The 17,487-nt window shown below is 40.3% G+C and overlaps 1 protein-coding gene across 3 annotated transcripts in view; it reads left to right on the top strand.

Annotated features, from left to right (window-relative positions):
• CRACD (capping protein inhibiting regulator of actin dynamics) overlaps positions 1–17,487 on the top strand; it is a 329,883-nt gene that overhangs the window by 246,800 nt on the left and 65,596 nt on the right. For all 3 annotated transcript variants that reach the window (XM_049886223.1, XM_049886222.1, XM_049886221.1), the window contains exon 3: positions 14,286–14,457. The gene's annotated coding sequence lies outside the window, so the exon portion shown is untranslated. The remainder of the gene's footprint in view (positions 1–14,285; positions 14,458–17,487) is intronic.

Raw genomic sequence — 17,487 nt, 5'->3', positions numbered from 1 at the left:
TCTCACAGAGCCATCGTTTGGGTCCCAGGAGAGATCCGCTTTCAGAGCTCTTCCAAGGTCTCCAGGAGAAATCTCCTGGTGGCGCCAAACATTGGGGCCATTCTGTTTTCCGGTCCACCTCAGGAATCGAGGAGATGGCCCCTGGCTGGCTCGCCAGAAATGTTACCAGGTGGAAACCCCAGGTTCTTATTCAACATGGCTCCTATTGGCCAATAAATGAGAGACCGAGGTAGGAGAACAGGAAAGACACGTTTATTTCATTGCACAAGGAAGTGGAGTCGGTCAGAGCTGCTGCTGCCAAGACTCCTCTCCAAGTGAGGGCAGGCAAGTTACTTTTAAAGGGGTTCACAAGTAGGGAGTTCATACAATTTAAGCCAGCAACATTCTTAATCATATTACACAGGTGCAATGGGGTTTACCTATAACCTCCAAGCAAAAGCAGGATTCAAATGCAAAGCTGGGGGAATAGGGTGGAGCCCAAAAAAGGAAATGATTTTTCAATACAACACTGTAGGGGAGGAAGCAAGGTAAAAAATACAGCACTATGGGGGCTCTGTCTCAAAATAGCACCGCCCTTGTGACATGCTGCCAGCTCATTAGTCATAATTGAAATGTACTGGAATTATGGGGTCCATTAAAAATGTGATAGCCACAGAGTACTTGTGCATCACAATGTACTTCTAGTAATATTTTTTAATTTATCAATGTCTTCTCAAAAATATTCAGATGTTCCAGAGCTAAGAAAAGAGTTGCAAAATTCCCCTTAAATTAGTAAAATTATAGGATTCAGACAATTGCTATATGAAAACCCTGGTGGCGTAGTGGGTAAGTCCTACAGCTATTAACCAAAAGGTTGGCAGTTCAAATCCACTAGGCACTCCTTGGAAGCTCTGTGGGACAGTTCTACTCTGTCCTGTAGGATCGTCGTGAACCAGAATCAACTCAACGACAACTGGTTTGGTTTTACAGGTTTTGGTGTCCGAATATATGTTGTTTATTTGCATGTCTGAAATCAGCATTTGACCTAAAACATTAGTTTTATTTAACCAGGGAGGCCCAAAATGTTTCAGTCAACTCACTAATGTTTACTGTGCAGTGTGCTTCAGAGTTTAGGATGTGAAAGAGAGAGAGAGAGTGTGTGTGTGTGAATATATGGTACCTAAAGTTGTAAGGAGCACTGGTGGTATAGTGGTTCAAGTGCTTGGCTGCTAACTGAAAGGTTGGTGGTTCGAAGCCACCAGCTGTTCCATGGGAGAAAGATGTCTCAATCTGCTTTTGTAAAGATTACAACCTTGGAAACCCAATGGGACAGTTCTACTCTGTTGTATAAGGTCGCTATGAATAGGAATCAACTTGGTGACAACGGGTTTCAACCAGTTATCCTTGAGTCGATTGTAACTCATGGCAACTCTGTATCAGAGTAGAACTGTGCTCCATAGGGTTCCCAATGGCTGATTTTTTCAGAAGTAGATCACCAGGCCTTTCTTCTGAGTTACCCTGAGGTGAACTCCAACTTCCAGTCTTTTGGTTAGCAGCCGAATGTGTAAACAATTTGCACCATGTACCTAAAGAAACTAAAAGATATTTGAAAGAAGTGATGAAGGCAATGTTTCCCAGAGTATGTTCAGAGGAATGCTAGTTATGACAGATGCCCTAGAAAGCAAGTTTCCATAATCCATCAAATTTGGGAAGCACTGCATATTTATTCTCTGCCTCTTTTGGAGAACAATATTGATATCAGCATATTTAGACACTGAAAGGTCTCATTGTAAAAATATATACATACTTAATTTTATTTTAGGCGGATTCTCAAATGTACCAGCCTTGAATAAGAACGTGATAATGACTTATAGGGAAACCCTGGTGGCCTAGTGGTTAAGTGCTACGGCTGCTAACCAGGCTGCTAACCAAAGGATCGGCAGTTTAAATCCACCAGGCGCTCCTTGAAAACTCTATGGGGCAGTTCTACTCTGTCCTATAGGGTCGCTATGAGTTGGAATTGAGGGCACTGGGTTTGTTTTTTGGTTAATGACTTATATAGGAGCCGTGGTGGCATAGTGGTTAAAGCACTTGGCTGTTAACTGAAAGGTCAGCGGTTTGAACCCACCAGCCACACTGCAGGAGAAAGATGTGGCAGTCTTCTCCCATAAAGGTTATAGCCTTGGAAGCTTTATCGGACAGTTCTATTCTGTCCTACAGGGTCACTATAAGTTGGAATCGACCTGTCGGCAGTGGGTTTTTAATGGCTCATAGAGCATGTTCTGAGAAACCCCAGACCAAGATATTTATGATATTTAAAATGAGCTATTATAGGGAATTTCTGCTTCTCATTTGGAAGCGTACCATATAAATCCAATGCAGAGGTATTGTATGCATATATTACTTTAGGTTTAGAAATGAAAATGTAAGAATTTCATCCTTATGACAAGTAGAAAATAAATCAGATTTACTCAGTGATTTTTAATTTTTAGAATCTTCTGTGTAAACTAGTAATTATGATGATACAGCCATCAAATGGTATGTAATGTCCATAAAATAATGGATAATGAGGACTTTTTTTAATGAAAAAAAAAACCCTTAAGTAATTACTGAATGATGAAAAGAATTCATTTCAATACTTATAAAAATTGTTGTCATCCCTAAAGCAGTATATATGCATGTATATAGGTTCTTCCATGTGAAAAATTATAACAGAAGAATGCTGAAATATTAAGAAAATGTGGCACCCACTGCCTCCCCTTCTGTAAATTCAGTCTCACTGCTTAAGATGGCAAATTTAAAAAAGAGGCTGGTAAACAGATGTTCCTTTCATAGCTAGCAGGAGATGATGGGATCAGGATTTGGGCCAAGTTCTTTTGTCTCTGGAGCCCACACACTTAACCCCTAACTAGAGCTGCATTCGGTTAAAAACAAATTTGATAACAGTGACATTGCTTCCTTCCCCACGACCTCTTCCTTCCTTCTTCTCAGTGCCCAAAACACCCCACAAAAGCAAATTTTGTGTTGTGAAATTCTAAAATGCAATCTTGAATACTCTAGTGTTGGAGAATACTTTCCTAAACTATACCCCTTTTTATATGGCAGTTGTATCTTGGCATATTTCGCATTAACGCTGTAGAAGTGCTCCATTTTACTACATTGTTAAAATTGCTTTGGTCTTCTAGGCTCCATCTGTACAACAAAAATACTCACATTGAGCCACAGTTGGTGTAACATCAAGAAAACAACTGCTACTCATGACCATCTAATTAATTCAGTTGATTGCATGGAGACAGACTGCTAATGCAGCCCCCCAAATCATAAATTGATCATAGAATAGTTTACTTAGTGAATATTTATAGATACATGCTCAAATTTTCCTAATGGTTATTGTGGCATAGGATAGCAAGTGCATCATGAAATTTAGGTACTCGTTTTTTTGATGTGAGAGACCTTATATGAACTTTGAGAATAAAATTGAGGGATCAACTAAATGTAAGAGTAAACACCCTTCTGTGATTTATGAAATTTCATTCCCTATTAAAAAAAAAATTTTTTTTTCTATTAATGCCATTTAATCAAGTCTTGCTGTCTAACTGTAAGGTGGACCTAAATGTAGTTGAGTCCTTTTATAAAGTTAGTCCTAGAAAATTAACCCATTGCCATGAGCAGTCAATAACAGTGATAAGAAAACCTAAACTTTTAAATTTTATTTAAAATTTAAAGATGTTTCTGGTGGGAAATTTGTTTTTAATTTTGAAAATGAAGAAGAGGAAAATATTTTTTCAAAACTGAGGTATCACCAAAAATTAAGACTTTGGAGCAAACTTCCAAGAAAGCTTCAGGGTCCTGGGTCCTCCTCTGGAAAGGGATTCTTTTTTTTTTTTTTTTTTTGTAGTTGTAGTTGTACTTTAGATGAAGGTTTACAGAACAAGCTAGTTTCTTTTTAAACGGTTAGTATACATATTGTTTTATGACATTGTTTAATAACCACAACATGTCAACACTCTTCCTTCTCAACCTTGGGATCCATATTACTAGCTTTCCTGTTCCCCCGCCTTCTAGTCCCTGCCCCTGGGCTGGAGTGCCCCTTTACTTTCATTTTGTTTTATGGGCCTGTCCAGTTTTGGGCTGAAGGTGAACCTCAGGAATAACGTCATTATTGAGCTGAAAGGGTATCTGGGGGCCATACTCTCAGGGTTTCTTCAGTCTCTGTCATGCCAGCAAGCCTGGTCTTTTTGAGTTAGAATTTTGCCCTACATTTTTCTCCAGCTCTGTCTGGGACCCTCTTTTGTGATCCCTGTCAGAGCAGTCAGTGGTGGTAGCTGGGCACCATCTAGTTGTAGTGGACTCAGTCTGGTGGAGGCCGTGGTAGATGTGGCCCATTAGTCCTTTGGACTGATCTTTCCCTTGTATCTTTAATTTTCTTCATTCTTCCTTGCTCCTGAAGGGGTGAGACCACTGGACTATCCTAGATGGCTGCTCACAGGCTTTTTAGACCCCAGACACTATTCACCAAAGTAGAATGTAGTACATTTTCTTTATAAACTATGTTATGCCAGTTGAGCTAGATGTTCCCTGAGACCATGGTCCCCACAGCCCTCAACCCAGCAATTCAGTCCTCAGGGAGTTTAGGTGTGTCTCTGGAACTTCCATGACCTTGCCTTGTTCAAGTCGTGTGGGCTTCCCCAGTATTGTGTACTGTCTTACCCTTCACCAGAGTTACCACTTATCTATTGTCTATTTAGTGTTTTTCCATCCCTACCCCTCCTCTCCCTCAAACCATCAAAGATTGTTTCTTTTTGTGTATAAACATTTTCATGAGTATTTACAGTAATGGTCTCATACAATATTTGTCTTTTTGTGATTGACTTATTTCACTCAGCATAATGTCCTCCAGATTCATCCATGTTATGACATGCTTCACAGATTCATCATTGTTTTTTATCGTTGCATAATACTCCACTGTGTGTATGTGCCACAGTTTGATTATCCTTTCATCCGTTGATGGGCATGTAGGTTGTTTCCATCTTTTTGCTGTTGTGAACGATGCTGCAGTGAACGTGGGTGTGCATATGTCTATTCGTGTGACAACTCTAATTTCTGTAGGACATATTCCTAGGAGTGAAATTGCTGGATCATATGGTATTACAGGAAACCCTGGTGGTGTGGTGGTTAAGTGCTACGGCTGCTAACCAAGAGGTCAGCAGTTTGAATCTGCCAGGTACTCCTTGGAAACTCTGTGGGGCAGTTCTACTCTGTCCTATAGGGTCGCTATCAGTCGGAATCTACTCGAAGGCAGCAGGTTTGGTTTTTTAGGTTTTTATTGTATTACTATTTCTAGTTTTCTAAGGAAGCGCCTTATCGTTTTCCAAAATGGTTGTATCATTTTGCATTCCCACCAGCAGTGCATAACAGTTCCCATCCCCCCACAGCTCTCCAACATTAGTTATTTCCTGTTTTTTTGATTCATGCTAGTAATGCTGGGGTGAGATGGTACCTCATTGTGGGTTTTTTTATTTGTATTTCTTTAATGGCTAGTGATCTCAAGCATTTCCTCATGTGTCTGTTGGCCACTTGAAAGTCTTCTTTGGTGAGGTGCCTGTTCATTTCCTTTGCCCATTTTTTAATTGGATTATTTATCCTTTTGTCATAGAGGTCCTGGATTTTCTTGTAGATTTTGGAAATTAGACCTTTGACTGATTTGTAAAAGCTAAAGCTTTTTCACAGTCTCTAGGTTCTCCTTTTACTCTTTTGGTGAAGTCTTTTGATGAGCCTAGGTGTTTAATTTTTAGAAGATCCCACTTATCTAGGTTATCTCCCAGAGTTTGTGTGTTGTTGGTTGTGGTTTGTATCTTGTTAATGCCGAATATTAGGGCCTCTAGAGTTGATCCTATTTTTTCTTCTATGAACTTCATGGTTTTTGGCTTTATATTTAGGTCTTTGATCCATTTTGAGCTACTTTTTGTATATGGTGTGAGGTATGGGCCCTGTTTTTTTTTTGCATGTGGACATCCAGTTTGGCCAGCACCATTTGTTAAAAAGACTGTCTTTCCCCCAGTTGATGGACTTTGGGCCCTTGTTGAAGATCAGGTGACCATAGGTGGAGGGACTTACATCTGGGTTCTCAATTCTGTTCCATTGGTCAGTGTACCTGTCATTGTACCCGTACCAGGCTGTTTTGTTTGTTTGTTTTGGGTTTTTTTATAATTTTTATTGTGCTTTAACTGAAATTTACAAATCAAGTCAGTCTCTCACACAAAAACCCATATTCACCTTGCTACACACACCCAACTACTCTCCCTCTAATGAGACAGCCTGCTTTCTCCCACCACTCTATCTTTTCATGTCCTTTTCGCCAGCTTCTAATCCCCTCCACCCTCTCATCTCCACTCCAGGCAGGAGATGCCAACATAGTCTCAAGTGTCCACCTGATCCAAGAAGCTCACTCCTCACCAGCATCCCTCTCCAACCCATTGTCCAGTCCAATCCATGTCTGAAGAGTTGGCTTTGGGAATGGTTCCTGTTCTGGGCCAACAGAAGGTCTGGGGGCCATGACCACCGGGGTCCTTCCAGTCTCAGTCAGACCATTATATCTGGTCTTTTTATGAGAATTTGGGGTCTGCATGTCACTGCTCTCCTGCTCCCTCAGGGGTTCTCTGTTGTGTTCCCTGTCAGGACACTCATCGGTTATAGCCGGGTACCATCTAGTTCTTCTGGTCTCAGGATGATGTAGTTTCTGGTTCATGTGGCCCTTTCTGTCTCTTGGGCTCATAATAGCCTTGTGTCCTTGGTGTTCTTCATTTTCCTTTGATCCGGGTGGGTTGAGACCAATTGATGCATCTTAGACGGCTGCTTGCTAGCGTTTAAGACCCCAGACGCCACTCTTCAAAGTGGGATGCAGAATGTTTCCTTAATAGATTTTATTATGCCAATTGACTTAGATGTCCCCTGAAACCATGGTCCCCAGACCCCTGCCCCTGCTACACTGGCCTTCGGAGCATTCAGTTTATTCAGGAAACTTCTTTGCTTTTGGTTTAGTCCAATTGTGCTGACCTCCCCTGTATTGTGTGCTGTCTTTCCCTTCACCTAAAGTAGTTCTTATCTACTATCTAATTAGTGAATGCCCCCTCCCACCCTCTTTCCCTCCTCCCTCTCGTAACCACAAAAGAATGTTTTCTTCTCAGTTTAAACTATTTCTCAAGGGCTTATAATAGTGGTGTTATACAATATTTGTCATTTTGCAACTGACTAATTTCACTCAGCATAATGCCTTCCAGGTTCCTCCATGTTATGTAATGTTTCACAGATTCCTCACTGTTCTTTATCGACGCGTAGTGTTCCATTGTGTGAATATACCATAATTTATTTATCCATTCATCCAATGATGGGCACCTTGGTTTCTTCCACCTTTTTGCTATTGTAAACAGTGCTGCAATAAACATGGGTGTGCATATATCTGTTCGTGTAAAGGCTCTTATTTTATTTCCCTAGGATATATTCCGAGGAGTGGGATTGCTGGATTGTATGGTAGTTCTATTTCTAGCTTTTTAAGGAAGTGCCAAATTGATTTCCAAAGTGGTTGTACCATTTTATATTCCCACCAGCAGTGTATAAGTGTTCCAATCTCTCCACAGCCCCTCCACCATTTATTATTTTGTGTTTTTTTTTTTTTTTTTTGATTAATGACCAGGCTGTTTTGATTACCATAGCTGTTTAGGAGGCTCTGAGGTCAGGTAGTGTGAGTATTCCTACTTTATTCTTCTTCAGTAGTGCTTTACTTATCCAGGGCTTCTTCCCTTTCCATATAAAGTTAATGATAAGTTTTTCCATCTCTTTAAAGAATGTTGTTGATATTTGGATCAACATTGCAATGTATTTTTAAATTGCTTTGGGTTGAATTGTCATTTTCACAATCTTGTGTCTACCTATCTATGAGCATGGTATGTTTTCCCATTTATGCAGATCTCTTTTGGTTTCTTGCAGTAGTGTTTTGTAGTTTTCTTTGTATAGGTGCTTTACATCCCTGTTTAGAATTATTCCTAAGTATTTTATTTTTTAGGGGATATTATAAATGGTATTGTTTTCCTGATTTCCTTTTCATTGTTCTCTTTATTGGTGTATAGGAATCCAACTGATTTTTGTGTGTTTACCTTGTATCCTGCTGCTCTGCTGAATCTTTCTATTAGTTCCAGTAGTTTTCTCATGGAGTCATTTGGGTTTTCTATGTATAGTATCATATCATCCACAAATCAGGACAGTTTAATTTCTTCATAACCAATTCGGATGCCCTTTATTTCTTTTTCTTGCCTTATTGATCTAGCTAGAACTTCCAGCACAATGTTATAGAGGAGTGGTGATAAAGGGCATCCTTGTCTTGTTCCTGTTCTCAAGGGGAATGTTTTCAGCCTCCCTCCATTGAGAATGATGTTGGCCTTTGGTTTTGCATAGATGGTCTTTATTATGTTAAGAAATTTCACTTCTATACCTATTTTATTAAAAGTTTTTATCAGGAATGGGTGTTGGACTTTGTCGAATGCCTTTTCTGCACCAATTAAGATGATTCTGTGATTCTTTTCTTTCCTTTTATTTTTGTGGTGGATTATGTTGATTGATTTTTTAATGTTGAACCATCCTTGCATACTTGGTATGAATCCTACTTGGTCGTGGTATATTAGTTCTTTGATACACTGCTGAATTTTGTTGGGTAGAATTTTGTTGAGAATTTTTGCATCGGTATTCATAAGAGATATTGATCTGTAATTTTCTTTTTTTGTGGTGTCTTTGCCTAGTTTTGGTACCCGGATTATGCTGGCTTCATAGAATGAATTCGGCAGTATCAGTTCCTTTTCTAAGTTCTGAAATAGTTTGAGTAGTAATGGCATAAGCTCTGTTCTGAATGTTTGGTAGAATTCTCCAGTGAAGCCATCTGGGCCAGGGCTTTTTTTAATTGGGAGTTTTTTTTTATCACCTTTCAATCTCTTGTTATGGGTCTGTTCAGATTTTCAACATCATTTTGTGTTAGTTTGGGTAGGTATGTGTTTCTAGAAATTTGTCCATTTGCTCTAGGTTTTCAAATTTGATGAAGTAGTTTTTCATAATACTCTGTTATGATCCTTTTTATTTCAGTTGGGTCTGTTGTTTTGTCCCCATTTCATGTCTTATTTGGGCTATTTGCATCCTCTTGTGTTTTTATTTTGTCAGTTTGGCCAGTGGTTTATCGATTTTGTTGATTCTTTCAAAGAACCAACTTTTGGTTTTGTTGATTCTTTCTATTGTTTTCCTATTCTCTATTTCATTTATTTCTGCTCTGATCTTTATTTTTTCCTTTCTTCTGGTGGCTGTGGGCTTCTTTTCCTGTTCTTTCTATTTGTTCAAGTTGTGTAGCTAATGTTTTGACTTTGTCCATTTCTTCTTTTTTGATGTGTGCATCTAGTGCTATAAATTGACCTCTGAGCACTGCCTTTGCTGTGTCCCAAAGATTTTGGTATGATGTGTTTGCATTCTCATTCAATTCCTGGAATTTTTTTATTCCCTCTCTGATTTCTTCTGTTACCAGTGGTTTTTAAGCAGAGTGTTATTCAGTTTCCATGTAATTCATTTTTTTTTCCTTGCTCTTCCTGTTAATTTCTGCTTTGATGGTGTTGTGGTCAGAGAAGATATTTTGTATTATCTCACTGTTTTGGATTTTGTTGAGGGTTGCTCTGTGACCTAAGATGTGGTCTATTCTGGAGAACATTCCATGTGTGTTGGAAAAGAATGTCTAGTTTGCAGCCATTGGGTAGAGTGTTTTGTCTATGTCTATGAGATGAAGTTGGCTGATTGTGCCTTTGAACTTTTCAGTATCTTTGTTGAGTTTGTTTTTGGGAGTTCTGTCCTTTACCAAGAGTGGTGTGTTAAAGTCTCCTACTATTACTGTGGAACTGTGAACGTCTCCTTTCAATGCTGTTAGGGCTTGTTTTATGTGTTTTGGAGCCCTGGGTGCATTATGGTTAAGTCTTAGAGGTGGATTGTCCCTTGTAATCATTATATAGCACCCTGTTTGTCTTTTATGGTGGATTTTGTTTCAAAGTCTATTTTATCTGAGATTAGTATTGCCACTCCTATTCTTTTTTGGTAGTTATTTGCTTGATATATTTTTTTTCTTCCTTTGATTTTTGATACATTTTGATTTTGATTTAATACATCTGTGTTACTAAGGTGTGTCTTTTGTAGACAACATATTGATGGGTCCTGTTTTTTCTGTCTCTTTATGGGTTTTTGGTTAGGCCATTTACATTCAGTGTAATTGTTGATAGGTGTGAGTTTATTGCTGTCATTTTATGATGCTCTTTTTTTGTGGTGCTGATGTTTTCTTTGTTCCTCTTACTCTCTGCTGAATTCCTTTTGTTTGTGGATCTCTTTTTCATTTCTTTTGTCTTTGTAGATTTTGTTTTTATTGAGAGTTTATGTTTTTCTTTATTTTGATGAGTAGATCCATTAACTTTCTTTGTGGTTACCTTGAAATTTACCCCTGTTTTCCTAGGGTTGAGCCAGTCTATTATTATTTGGTATTGCCTTGCCTTCTGGAGAGGGATTCTTATGTTTAGGACTTAAAATCTTTTTTATTCATGGTGCGGAGTATCATTGGTTGTTGCATGGAGAATTCAGGTAAGTTTTACTGTTCTTTAGCTTCCTGATAATCACTAAGGCATTGCTGAAGCAGCGTTCCTCTGTAATTTATGGAAAGTGCTGTATCTGACATTTGGACTTTGACACATCTTCCAGGATAATATGTGTGTACTCATTGCAGAGACATATCTACAGAAAATAGTGCGTATGGCAATTAGTTTTAAATCGCTGGATGATCTCTCACAGCTGGTGATGAAAACTTCAATGGCCAGTAGAAACTGCTCATTGGCGGCCCTCCCCTCCCCCAGGCCGCACCCAGGGCGCTTGACATACATCCATACCTTAGATACGCCTCTTTTAACTCGTGCCAAGTTATTGCTCATATAATATACAGTCCTGTGCAGCACAAAGTGTTAGACCAGCAGTGTCACATGCAATCTTAAAATAGACCAGCTATATAAATGGGTAGCCTGAAGAAAGCTGTTTTGTGCTTGCAGAAGCCCACCCAGTTCCATGTCCCAGCATCGTCCCCAAGGCTTTTTCCTTCCCTCCTGTGTGTATTCAACTTCTTCCAGGTTCTGCTCATTTCCTATTTCCCCCAACAATATGGCCGATGCAGCAAATATTTTATATGGTGGCTGGGACCATTCTGAGCACTGAGGTAATACGAGGGAACTAATCAACCTCCTTAGCTTAGCGCATGACCAAGTCACCCATTAGCTAAATACACAAGTAATTTGTCCAAGAATCTGTGATTTAACTTGTATTTAATTATAGTTAACTCCCTTGGCTCCTGCTCAACTAAGACTAAGAATTTAGGGTTAGGTATTTCTGCAGTGGGAAAAAGGCAATTAATATAAAGGAAGAATTTTACCTTGGAAATAAGTGAAAAATAGCACAAATCACTATTTCACCATTTGCTATGATGCTGCCAAACCCAGAAATCTGGTGTCATTTACATACTTTTGTCTCTGCAGTCACACAGAAAGTTTTAACTTATCGGTCAGTGCAAAAGACCAGTTATAGCAACATAAAGATATCTGTGGTATCTTAATAGAATTTTTTTAAGTGGGCAAATTAACTTATTTTACGTAAGTTCTTTCAACACTTGTTTTTAACAGTCATTGATTGTCATTAAAAACTCCTGCTTATAACTTTTAAAAGTCATCCCCTAGAAATTTTACTCATGGGAACTGATAGTAGATGTCATGAAAATCTCTGGCCTCTCTTCACTCCTAAACAAGTAACCATTCAAAACAAACCCTCCAAGTTTCTGTTTCCATGACTTTTAAATGATGTTATCTCAGTTGTATTGCATGCTTCCTTGACTTTTGAAAAAATACACAGTGAAAATAATTTGACTTTTTTGAGGCCTACATGCCTAGTAGGAGCCCTGGTGGCACAGTGGTTAAGCACTTGGCTGCTAGCAGAAAGGTAAGTGGTTTGAACCCACCAGCAGCTCCGTGAGAGAAAAGACCTGGAATCTGCTCCTGTAAAGATTACAACTTAGGAGTCTTTATTCTATGGGGCAGTTCTACTCTGTTCTATAGAGTCACTGTAAGTTGAAGGCACGCAACAACATGCCTGGCACAATGCAGTATGTATAGGAGGCATTTGATGTGTTATCAGCACCCTTTCCTTTTCAGTACCATATAATACAGCATTGTCTCAGGGGACTGCTGAAGTTTGAAGGTCTGTTTGCACCTATACTAACAATCCCAGATGTTTACTTTTTGTAACGGGCAGTTATTCTGTCTGCTTCCTCACAACCTTACTCCACTGCTTAGGGAGGCGTGGTATGAACCACTTCTTCCTCACTTCAATTTTTATTTTTTCATCAATTCTCAGTAAGGGCAGAACTGAAGACAGCCAGAAGAAATGAGATGACTAGCTTGTTACATCATCAACCTCATTTTTTATGGAGATCCCTGAGGCACCCACCTGCTCATCTGGGAGTTGGTGCTTCTATGTTTTGTGCAGGTATTTTTCCATGCACATTGTCAGCTTTCATCTTTCCTTCTCCCTAACAGCTCCTGACTCCAACTTCAAAAGTATGTTTCCCACCACATAGGCAAGTTATTTAATCTCTCTGCCTCAAGTTCCTCATCTGTACAATGGGAGTGTTAGTAGTGTCTACCTCATAGGGTTGTGGTGAGGATTAACTTGAGTTAATATTCATAAAGTTCTTGGCACGTACACCACAAAACCAGTTACCGTCGAGTTGATTCCAACTCATGGCACCCCCATGTTTTGCAGAGTGGAACTGCACTCCATAGAGTTTTCATGGTTGTAATCTTTTGGAAGCAAATCACCAGGCCTTTCTTCTGAAGTGCCTCTGGGTAGAGGTGAACTGCCAACCTTTTGGTTAATAGCCAAGAACTTACCCATTTGTGCCACCCAGGGACTCCTTGGTAGATTGAAAAAAGAAGAAGAAGAAGGAAAAACCTGTTGCCATTGAGTCAATTCCTACTCATGTATTACAGAGTAGCACTGCTCCATAGGGTTTTCTGGGCTGTAATTTTTACAGAAGCAGAACACCAGGCCTTTCTTCTGTAGCACCAGTAGGTGGGTTCAAATTGCCTATCTTTAGGTTAGTAGAAAAGCACAAATCGTTTGCACCACCCAGGGACCTTCTCTTGGTACATACTTACCCATTGCCATCAGGTTGATTCTGACTCATAGCGCCCCTATAGGACAGAGTAGAACTGCCCCATAGGGTTTCCGAGGAGTGGCTGATGGATTCGAACTGTTGACCTTTTGGTTAGCAGCCAAGCCCTTAACCATTATATCACCAAGGCTCCTGGGACATGGTAAAGGTTAAATAATTTTTAAAAAGGAGCAGGGTGTATCTGGCCCATTGGATAAGTGACTCTTCAAGCTTCTTGAAGAAAAAGAAAAGATCCAAGAAGATGCTTCTTGCACTAGAGGGTGATTATATACCCTTTTCCAAGGTAGGAGTGGAATGATCTGAAGGAATTTATATCTGAAGGAGCAGAAGTGAAAGGTATTGCCTAAAATCTAAAGAAAATGCTGGCAGTGAGCCTAGATCCTGACTAGATGAAGCAATACATGGCAGGGTGTTCATAGCAACTCCTTTGGAGCTTTTCGATGTAGATTTTAAAAGGAGACAAGAGAAATAAACTGGCAATATATGGGCATGGAGGGAATTGGGGCCAAAGCTTATGCCAAGAGTTAGCGGTTATCTTCTGTATTTAATAAAGGGTAAACAAAAGGATTCTCAAAGAGGATATATATTTTTATGTTTTGTTTTTTTTAACACCTGTCTGACTTGAGTCTTTTTCTCAGTTTCTTCCGTGAAGAAGGGCATTGGCCGCCTGCTTTGTTAAAGAAAGCAGGCGCCACCTTTGTGCAGCATGTGCAAGGCAGGGGGGCTGGGGGGCCTGTGCTGACCACCATGAGGCATGGAACTTCTTTGTTTTTCTACCCAGACATTTCTTTGGAGCCTGGGGACAGAAGACTCACTGTGCCCTTGGTTTGTATTCTGCCTGACGGGACATGGGTGGCATCGGTGCTGGCCCTGGCGTCCCCAGCTCAGGGCTTGGTCGCTCATTCTGGCTAATAGCTGCCCTTTGCCCCGGCTGCCTTGGTCTGAGGCAACTCAGCTGTAATTTGCTCTTAGGCTGTAAGGTGCAGCCCTGTCAAACTGCAGCGTATGTTTATCTTGTAATTCGCAGACAAGAAGAAGGGAGGCAAATTTCAGCCTTTTAAGAAGTTGTTTGGCAAAAGGAAAAAGAAAGGCACTTCATTGCCCTGGGAGGAATCAGTGGGGAAGAAGAGTTACTCTCAGCAGAGTGTCACCAATGGGACCTTCTCTTCGGATGAGGAAACCCTAGAGGACAATCTAAGGTAATAACTTACACTTTCCTTCCAGATCTTTAGCGGAGTCCCAGGGCGGGGAATGGGATCCCAAAGTAGAGAGGTGCTGTTTTTGGTTTTCCATTGGCAGGAGAGGAATCACAAATGTGTTGCATCTCTAAAAGGTGGAAGACCTGGGACATGCTAGTGGCAATTGGTGCATTTTGTGTGGAGGGTCACCTTGGGGAGTTAGTAGGAGTCTGACCTCATTTTCCGGAAGAGCAGAGGGATCCAAATGCCAGCAGCAGACTGGCTTGGCTCCACAAGTTTCCTGGGATTGAAGACTGCTTCCCCATGTCCCATTGCTTGGCAAAGAGGAAAAGCAGTCACAGACTAGCTTTTACAGCCTGTGTCGAGGAAGCAGAGTGCTCAAGCACAAGGTGGTGTCCCATCGCTGGTATCAAAATTCTTAGGGCCCAGTTCATACTCCTGGCCATCTCTAACAACTTCTGGAACCTGTCTGTGGTGGAGCTTCTCATGTTGCCCCCTTGTTTCTATGCTTTTTCTTTTTTTCCTTCTTAGAGCTTAGGCACTAAATCTGGCTGTATGTGTTAAGAACTCAGAAAGGCAGGGTCAGGAGGTACTTTCTTATCTGAGCGCTGGGAATTAAGTCTGCATCAGAGATGGCTAAGCTTTGATGCTGACAACTTAAAAATCAGCTCCTCTGAGAAGGCTTTTCCTGCTACTGCATCTGATTTCTGTGCCCTTGCCTGTGTTCCCATAGGGCTGTGTGCCTGGTTCTGGCAAAGGACTTGTCACTTCCGTTGGAAATTAGCGATTTACTTACCTGTCTCTCTCACTAGACTGTCAGTCCCGTGCACTGAGAGGCCAGGTTTCATTCAGCCTTGTATTAGGCGTTCAAAAAATGTTCCCTATGGATGAGTAGCCCTGTATAAGTTACCTTCATCCATGCTGAAAGAAGAGATGATACAACCTGTGGTATCCATGCTGTGTTTCCAGGACAAAGACAAAAACATTCCCCAATGTGTGTGTCAGGAAGTAAAGTCTAATAGAATAGACATCACTGGTGTGCCACAATTACAAAATCCTCAGGCAAGCAGCACACGTTAAGCTTCACAGTGCTCACTGACAACGGTTTGTTAGTCCTAACCAATACTGACCCTTTTCTAGACAGGCCTCTATTTGTTTCCCGTTGTCTTTATCCTTTAGGGTAAGAGCGAGATCAGATTTAACTGAAGGGAAGAGTTTAACTGAAAGGAGAACACAGCCAGCACTGAACAAACCAGCTTTAGAAATGTCTGTACTAACATATCGTTGCGTGTTGTCCAGTATGAATCAGTTTCGATTTCACTTCAGTTTCTTCAATTGTAAAGTAGGACTATGAACAGTATCCGAATGAGGTACAGCTACTAAAAAGTGACCAAGTAGCAGTTTAATCCACCGCCCGTCTCTCAGTTTGTCGTACCGTGGTGGCTTGCATGTTGCTGTGATGCTGGAAGCTATGCCACCTGTATTTCAGAAACCAGCAGGGTCACCCATGGTGGACAGGCTTTATTGGAGCTTCCAGATTAAGACAGATTTGGAAAAACTGCCTGTGCATGTTCTTGTCAAGTTGCTTCCGACTCATAGCGACCCTATAGAACAGAGTAGAACTGCCCCATGGAGTTTCCAAGGAGCCCCTGGTAGATTTGAATTGCTGACCTTTTGATCAGCAGCTGTAGCACTTAGCCACTACACCACCAGGGTTTCCAGGAAAGACTAGGTACATAAAATATTGTCCAAGGCTTTGACTCACTTACGTTAGATGCATCATCAAGAGGGACCAATCACTGGAGAAGGAAATCATGTTTGATAAAGTAGAGGATGGCCAGCAAAGGGGAGGGAAACCCTCCATGAGGTGGATTGACACAATGGCCACAACAGTGGACTCAAACGTAGCAACAATCGTGCAGATGGCAGGAACCAGGCGACGTTTTGTTCTGTTGTGCATAAGGTCACCATGAGTCGGAGGTGATCCTACAGCAACTAACAACAACAGCAGCATTTTAATGCAAAATTAGATCAAGTCTGGAAAGGACAGTCGTGTGAAAACACAACGCATCCTTTTTATATTAGGTTGTGCTTTTGCCAAGTCCCTGATTTCTTCTTGAATCATGTCGGACTCACAGAGGAGCAAGGACCCCGGTGGTTCTTTTTTCATTTAAGACCTATTCCATTTATATCTTGGGGTTTCTTTAAGGTTTTAAGTTTTACAAAGCCTTGGAAAGTTCTATATTGGAGCAAACACTGCATTTCTAGAAAATATCGTAATGTCACCTGTTCTCATTTTTGACCTTTGTTTATAAACCTACATTTATGAGACATACACTGTATTTGAATTATACAACATTTGTCTTTATAACAAACTTAGCTCATAAAGAAGATTAGAAGAATAAGCTTTGGACTATGAGTTTAAAAATGTTTTCTTAAACATTTTAAACTTTAAGATAGAAATATTTTAAAGTAGAAACAATTTGAAAATGTGTATTTCCATTTTTTCCTTGGAAATTGACAACTGCAAAATGATTCCACCCACAAAGTAAATATTGCATGCATTGCTTACAGTTTAGTGGAACTACTAATGATTAGCCCTGCCTCCAGATGGGAGACAATGAAAAATGTTTTTTCCAAAAATTCTTATTTTCACTTTATTGTTCAGTTAATAAACATGTTACTTTACGTTGTGTAATTATTCAAAAATTTTCCATACATTTTATTTACTATCTCCAAAATGGGCAGTTCTCACTAACATACAAAACTCAAAATTCCAGTAATATGGCCTTGGGCAGAGGATTAAAGGAGGCAGATGTCAGCCTAACATGAAGAAGAGTTTCCTAATAACTAGAAACCTGATGCCATAGAGTCAATTCCAACTCATAGCGACCTCATAGGACAGAGTAGAACTGCCCCACAATGTTTCCAAGGCTGTAAATCTTTTATGGAAGCAGACTGCCACATCCTTCTCCTGTGGAGCAGCCAGTAGGTTCAAACTGCCGACCTTTGGGTAAGCAGCCAAGTGCT

Source organism: Elephas maximus, chromosome 5 (assembly GCF_024166365.1).
Source record: "Elephas maximus indicus isolate mEleMax1 chromosome 5, mEleMax1 primary haplotype, whole genome shotgun sequence".
NCBI lineage: Eukaryota > Metazoa > Chordata > Mammalia > Proboscidea > Elephantidae > Elephas > Elephas maximus.
This window is presented reverse-complemented; position numbering and strand designations above follow the sequence as displayed.